This window comes from Buceros rhinoceros, unplaced genomic scaffold (genome assembly GCF_000710305.1).
Source record: "Buceros rhinoceros silvestris isolate BGI_N320 unplaced genomic scaffold, ASM71030v1 scaffold30165, whole genome shotgun sequence".
Taxonomy (NCBI): Eukaryota; Metazoa; Chordata; class Aves; order Bucerotiformes; family Bucerotidae; genus Buceros; species Buceros rhinoceros.
Window position 1 is genome coordinate 7,141 of NW_010411639.1, and position 6,845 is coordinate 13,985.

Here is a 6,845-nt window from a genome sequence, read left to right on the forward strand (position 1 = left end):
GAGCCCCCAAAACACCTGGGAACACCCAAACAGTGTCACAATCCCGACAGCACCACTGAGCACTTAGGAGATGGTTTTCCATTTTCTGGAGTGAGTGGGCTGTTTCCAAGGGCGCTGGGTTAGTGGAGGCGATGGTGACACACTCTGGGCCTTGGTGTCCAGTGCTTTGCAAGGACCCTGTGCAGCTGCTGGCAAGAAGACAAGTGAAACACCCTCCAGACAGAGGCTTTCCCAACCCAAAGCTGCTGATTCAGCCTGCAGGTCCCCACCAGCCCAGCCTGGCCCTGCAGGCAGCGAGTCAGGAGTGAGTCAGGACCGGCTCACTCTGGTGTGTGCCATCACCGCAGCCAACTGGTGCTGGAGCTGGCTCAGGGTATGCAGGAGCCCTTCCATGGGGTGTTCTGGATCTTCCCTCACCTCTGAGATGGAAGAACGTGACTCCATCAATGGGAGGTGTTATCATCACCTGGTCTTTGTAGAAACAGTCCCACCTCTGCTCCACACCAGCCAGAGCAGGAGATAGAGAAGCAATAAGTGACTCACGGGGTCAGGGCTGAGTGCGCAGACGGGCTCTGACACTCCTCTGCTATGGAGCTGGCACCAACCACCACCCCTGAGACTGGCTCTGAAGCCATGGGCTGGGCTCCATGTCATTGCCCAACCATTGGCCCATGCATGTGCCATCTGTCTTCCTCTGCTTGGACATGTGCCATGTAGCTACCAACAGCCAAGCCATCCTCAGCTCCTTCTACACCCCAGGGTGTATCACCACATGGCTTTTCGATCCCATTCACAGTGTTAAACTAAGATTAATTGTGCCTTGAATGTGCCGGGTTGGGTCTGTTGACCAGAAAGGGGGTTTTGGCCATGAGCTTGGATGGGAGACAGTTGGGACAAAACTCACCAGACACCGTTTTCAAAGGCTGATCTGGAGGGACCCCCAGACCCACAGCTGCAATCTGCAGTCAGTGAGGCCAGACTCAACCAGATCTCCTGCCTAGAGTATCTCAAAGCAGCCTGCACCCAAACACAAGGGACTCTTGGACATGGAGCTGTGCTCTGAGGGGACATGACAGCCACCCAGCTGGGTGGCCTGAGACCTTGGACCTCCAAGGCAAAACAAGCAGGACAAGGCTCAGGGATGGGGCCATGGAGCCAGAGCAGCCAATGACTGTGCTTAAAATCAGCCTAACAGTGGGGAGGAACAACTCATCCCAAGGGACCACCTTCATCCTCAGCATGGAGAGGGGGTTTGGTGGGACCAGTCAGAGCAGACATGAGGGACTTGAGAGGGGTCTGAAATTCAGAAAGTCAGTGTATTGGCAGCTCTAGATTCTGGTGTGGAGGCAGAGGAGATAGAAAGGTCATGGTGGAGGAGGCACCGTGGTGAAATGACCTGGGCAATGAGTTTGAAATGACTCCTCTGTGTGTCATGAAGAGAGTGGGAAGAAACTGGTGGGCTGGAAGAAAGCCTCTGGCTGGAGGAAGGACAGAGAAAAACCCTGCAAGGTCCTACACATGGGGATGTGAGGTGTGGAACGGGGTGGGGTTGAGGTCATTGCAGACAGTGAGCTGTGGAGCATGGAGGAGACCACACAGGTGAAAGACTCCTGGATGGGGCAGGGACAGCTTGAGAGGCTCATCCACCTGGGGACAATAGCAGCATCTCAGAGCCTGGGCAAACGACAGCCAGCACAGCTGAGCTCGCACAAGCAGCATCGCTTTATCCTGCAGAGAAATTAATGATTCTTCAAAGTGATGCTGCAGACACAGCAGGGATGGGCACAGGAGCTGAGATCTGGGGAGAACCCAGCATGGGAGCTGCTGATGGACTGGGAGGAGCGGTCCCGGCGAGCTGGTCTTTTTGGGACACACCTCAGCCAAGGTGACCTGAACTTTCAATCCCATGAAATGGCAAACCAGTTGTCCCAGCGGGTGTCCAGGCTCCTGGCAGGGAGGTGCTTTCTCTGGCATCACAGCTGCCCAGCTGCTGGGGCAGGCATGCGGCTTGTGTGCAGGATGCCCAGTTGCAAGAAAGAGCAATTGATGCTCTCTAAGGCAGCCACAAAACACCACAGCCAGTGGGGTGGTCTGCAGAATAGCAAATGAGCTGAGCACCCCCAGCCCCACCGCAGCCTGCTGCCAGGCACGTAGCCGCCTTCCCAGCTGGAGAGGTCTTAACAGCCAGGTCTAGGTATTAAGGAGTCATCACTGGTGATGCTGTCAGCAAGAGGGTGTAAAATAACCCCAAGGGGTTGGGATCCTCCTTCTGATAGAGCACAGGCCGATGGGCCAAGGGCCAGATGGGTGATGGGGGTCAAACAGGGGAGGAAGGACCATTTTTGGTGATGCAGAGGAGGATCAGCCACTGGAAAGTTTGGCTGCATCTGGGTTTGTCCGTCACTGCTCTGAGCTCGGTGGGACCCAGCAGCTCCCCTTGCTCCCTTGCCCCATGTCTCACTGCCTGTTCCATCCCTACCCCAAGGCTTCCTCCCCTGGGCTTTGCCCCCTGGCACTGAGCACGGCACCACTGCCAGCAGCTGCCGCAGCCGTCTGTGGTTTGGTTGGATTTTTGTTAAGAGCAAAAATCTATGTTGACAAAAAGGAGCTGGAGGAGAAATGGGGATTTGTTCCCCAGCCCCTTTCCCATGTCTTCCTCACCAGCTGTCTGTGCTGTCCCTGAGACTGTGGTGCTCTTGCACACAGATCCCTGGGTATCAGCGATGCCCGAGCAGGACCACAGGGACCCAGAGGCAGGGAGGTCCCAGACCCTGCCTGGGGTGACCATAACACGTTTCCATCACTCCTCAAAGGAGAGCCAGAGCACAGAGAGCTGGGACATCACTGGCATGTCTGTCTACCCGCCTGATCTCCCTGCATCCAGAGAACAGGATGATTTTCTCCTTCAAATAAGGCAAGTGTGAGCTCCTGGCACCAGGGGTGTTTTCTCGCTCAACTCAGTTCCTCTCGCTTCACTTGGCTTGTCACAGCCCTGCTCCGCGACTCAGTTTCCCCATCTGTTCACGGAGGGAATGATGCTACAAACTCTCCAAAAGTGCCGGGAGGCCGATGCTGAGAAATGTTCTCTCAGACAGAGCCATAATTAGCTCAGACGCACAGTCTATGTTATTTCTCTTTCTTTTCTGCACTGGTTGCACCACTCAGTGACTTAAACCTTGTAACACGCTAAAAAGCAACATGTATTTTTCTCAGCTCTGTCTTCTTGTGGCACAGAGCGGTGGAGGCTGGGCAAGAGCTCGGGCTGCAGCCAGCACCTGGACGGACGAGGCTAAGCCTGCCCAGAGCCAGGCGGGTGCTGGTGTGGGTGCAGGTGAGAGGGGGGTCTCTTAAGGGAGATCATTTCCCATGATCCCCCATGGCACACGGGCGCTCTGTGGGCTCAGGGGGGTCCCTTTGCTCAAAAGGAGCTCAAGGTACCCTGATACCAGCAGCCATCCCCATCTTATTTCTCCACCCTCTCCCATGATGCCTGCAGAGCCAGCGATGCTGATGGCCGCTCTCCGTAGGGCCACCCCCTGCCCAAAGTGCCACAGGTCCAGCCACAGCAAAGTCCCTCCATCTCCAGCAGCCTGGGGACCTCCTTGCAGCTCTGTAAGTCCCTTGTGCCCTCAGACTGTGTCTCCCCGTTGCTGCGTGCCTGGATTTATCCGCTGGAGTAATTAGGGAGTTGTCCGGGGTGTAATTTATGCCCAGTTGATGCATTTTGCTGCAACTCCTTGTCTTGAGGCTCAGCTCTTTCGCTCCACCATCCTGTTGGAAATGGTGAGCTGCTTCCTTCCAGGCAACAAGGTCAATCAGTTTTCCTCCAAGGGAATAAATAATCTTTTAAATCTGAAAGAGGAACCAGAGTTTAAATAACAAACTTCAGGTTTGCTTTGCAATGGCACTTTTTGTTTGTTTTCCTGGCAGAAGATCAGTCCTCTGCAGTGAGGGAACATTTGATTGCAGTGTCAGCCGGAGCCTTCATCTTCTATTTGGCATTTCATTTGGCTGATCAAGATACATAGATCTGCACAGCCAGCTTCATCCCAACGTAAATAACTTAATGGCTTGACACATAAGTGCTCTGATCCTTGTTTCTTCCATTTTTATGGTGTTGTGGAGGGTGACTAGAGTTTTTACTCGAGCTTTGTGGCAAGTTGTGTTTGGACAGAAGCTGAAAGTCAACTACAGCACGAAAGGGCATCTCCAAAACTATTTTCACTAAGTGGAAGTACATATAGGCAACTCCTTAGCAAGAAGAATTAAATTCATCCAACTGCTTTTTGCATTGGAAATGATCCTTTAATCAGGGGAAATATGCATTGGACGGAAGACGCTGAACGGGTTGTTTGGGTTACCGTGTCCTCCAAGGTTCAGAAACAGTAGATCTCCTTGGCACCCCTAATTCTCATTTAGACATTGGGTGGAGAAAACAACCTCCCTCGTTTCATGAGCTTCCAGCCCATTTTTCAGTCTTGAATATACTGATCTTTGAAGCGGGCTAAGAGCAAGAAGGGAAATGTTCCCTCTGCAGCAACAAATCGTGCTGTGAGGACCCAGGACAGCAATAACAAGGTATAGCCTGAGAAACTGAGGAGTGGGGATGTTGACAGCAAAAACAGGAGTCAGGTTAGCGAGCAGAAGTGTAAAAACCAAGAAATTAAAAGGCAGTTGATACAAATCTCTTGTTCCAGCTGTAATTTAGGATACATCTTTTTCTGAAGAGTCCTTCTGCACTGGAGAGATAAAGACCCACCTCAGCCCTGCTTCAGGGCTGGGTTAATGCCTCTTAACCAGAGATGCTATCTCCAGTTTCCTGCCTCCCATTTATGCAGGGAGCAGAGCTCCATGTCCTGTCGAATGCTGATGAAATGCCAAGAGCAGGTCTCAAGACTCCTCTTACTTCCCTTCTGGCTGGCCTCTCTGGTCTGCTCTTGCCTTTTCATGGCTCTCGGTGCTTTTCAGACTCACCTGGTTGGAGGTTTCCTCTGGGCACCAACTTGGCTTTTGGTATAGCGGCATTTGCAGAGCACGGTGGTGACAAGCAGGGAAGGATGGTGGCACTGGGCAACCTGCCTTGGTGCTGTACAGATGGCACCAGGCACTTCCTTAGCTGGCAGCTCCCTCCAACCACGGCCGGCTTTCTGCAAGCCGCAGTGTTTTGTGGGGTGGAGTATGAGCCACAGAGGCTCTCAGAGCCCAATCACGCCCAGCATTTTATGCCCACCATCTCATTTCAATTTCTCAGAGAGCCCACATTTGACAGATGTGGCATTTTAAGTGGTTTTGGGAGCTGCCTTTTTTCTTTGTCCTCTCATCTTCCCTCTCCCTTCTCCATCTTGGGGGTTGACTTGCAGAGTCCTCGTTTCAAAGAGGCTCCTTTGCATAAAGAACAAAATTACACAACGCACGGAAGAACTCAAATACAATAAAACAGTAATCAAAAAAACACACCCTTTATCCAGCAAAGTCCTGGATTTACGCTGAAGATCGCCAAAGCTGCCTTTTATCCCTTCTCCTTCGTGCTGCATCGCCCTGACTTCTCTAATCACGCAGTGGCACACAGAGACTCACAGGATCAGCTGCTGCACCGGGGCTGGGCAATCAGCTCCCAGCTCATCTCCACGGCTGGGGCAGGGCTGATGCATGAGAGCCTTTGAGGTGGCCACGTCCACAGCGTGATGGCCCAATGTGGTGAGGGCAGATGACCTGACACGCCTGGCCAAGCACACTGATCTCCCCTCCACCGTGCTGGGTGAGGAACTCCTCCAGCACGCTGTCCAGAGAGCGGTGCACGTGGGTTCCAAGCGGTTCCTCCTGGAACCTTCTTGCCCTGCAGAAATTGTCTTCTGCCTGAGGTGGGCTTGCTCCCAGCATAGAAGGGGCTCAGCCATGTGATAGTGGTGTGCGGGACCCACCCTCAGTCCCATACTCCTCTCCAAGGAGATGTTCACACATGAAATTTCTGCTTTTGACAGCAAAACAGTTTAGGCACTAAAAACATCCGTTAAATTCATTGCACAGGGTTACACTGAAAACAAGCCCATCAGGCCCATCATGCTGCCCGTCAGTGACGTAACCAGCTTTCATAATTTCACCCCCATCTCTTCGGGTCCAGGCTGTTCCTCTCTATGTGCCCTAATTCCCAAAGTCCCAGTGCTGTAGAAGAATCTCAGCTTCTCCTTCTTTTCTCTTTTTGAGCATCTCCCCAGATGCTGCCTGCGGTCCAGCAGGACTGAAAACAGTCCAGGTCCCTGCTCTGACAAAGCTCAAAGCACAAAACCTCCTTTTGCTGTCTCTCTTGCCATTTGCTGGAGCTGTGGCCGGCTCCAGCTTCACCCACCGCTAAACGAAGCACTCACCAAAGCCCTGGAGACACCATGTCTCAGTGTGTGGGGACCAGTCAATTTTGGCAGGATGGATTTGTTCTCATAAGCCTCATAATCACTCTTGCATTTACCCATTACAGAATTACTGGCTATTAAAAGTGGTTAGAAACATTCAGTGGACCCGCCAGCTGCTTCACTTGGCCGTAGCTCCTTGCGCTTTGCAGCCAGTTGTTGCAGAATGTTGCAGAGAGCTACCATCCCAAGATGGTAAAACCAAACCCTGGACACAGACCGGGGCAGGAGGAGCTTCAGTGGGATGCCCACATCCCAGGGCACTTCTGGGTCTGCACACCCCCATGCACGTACTTTCAACCTCTCTGTGGTAGCTTTGGGTGAGTTTTGTGCTAAGCAGCCTTGTGGTGTGGTGCCATCTACTCCTGCTGTAGTGGAGGAGACCCAAAGCGTGTTGGGAGCTGAGGTCCTCAAAGAAGCAGCTTAGTCATGCCCAGCTCC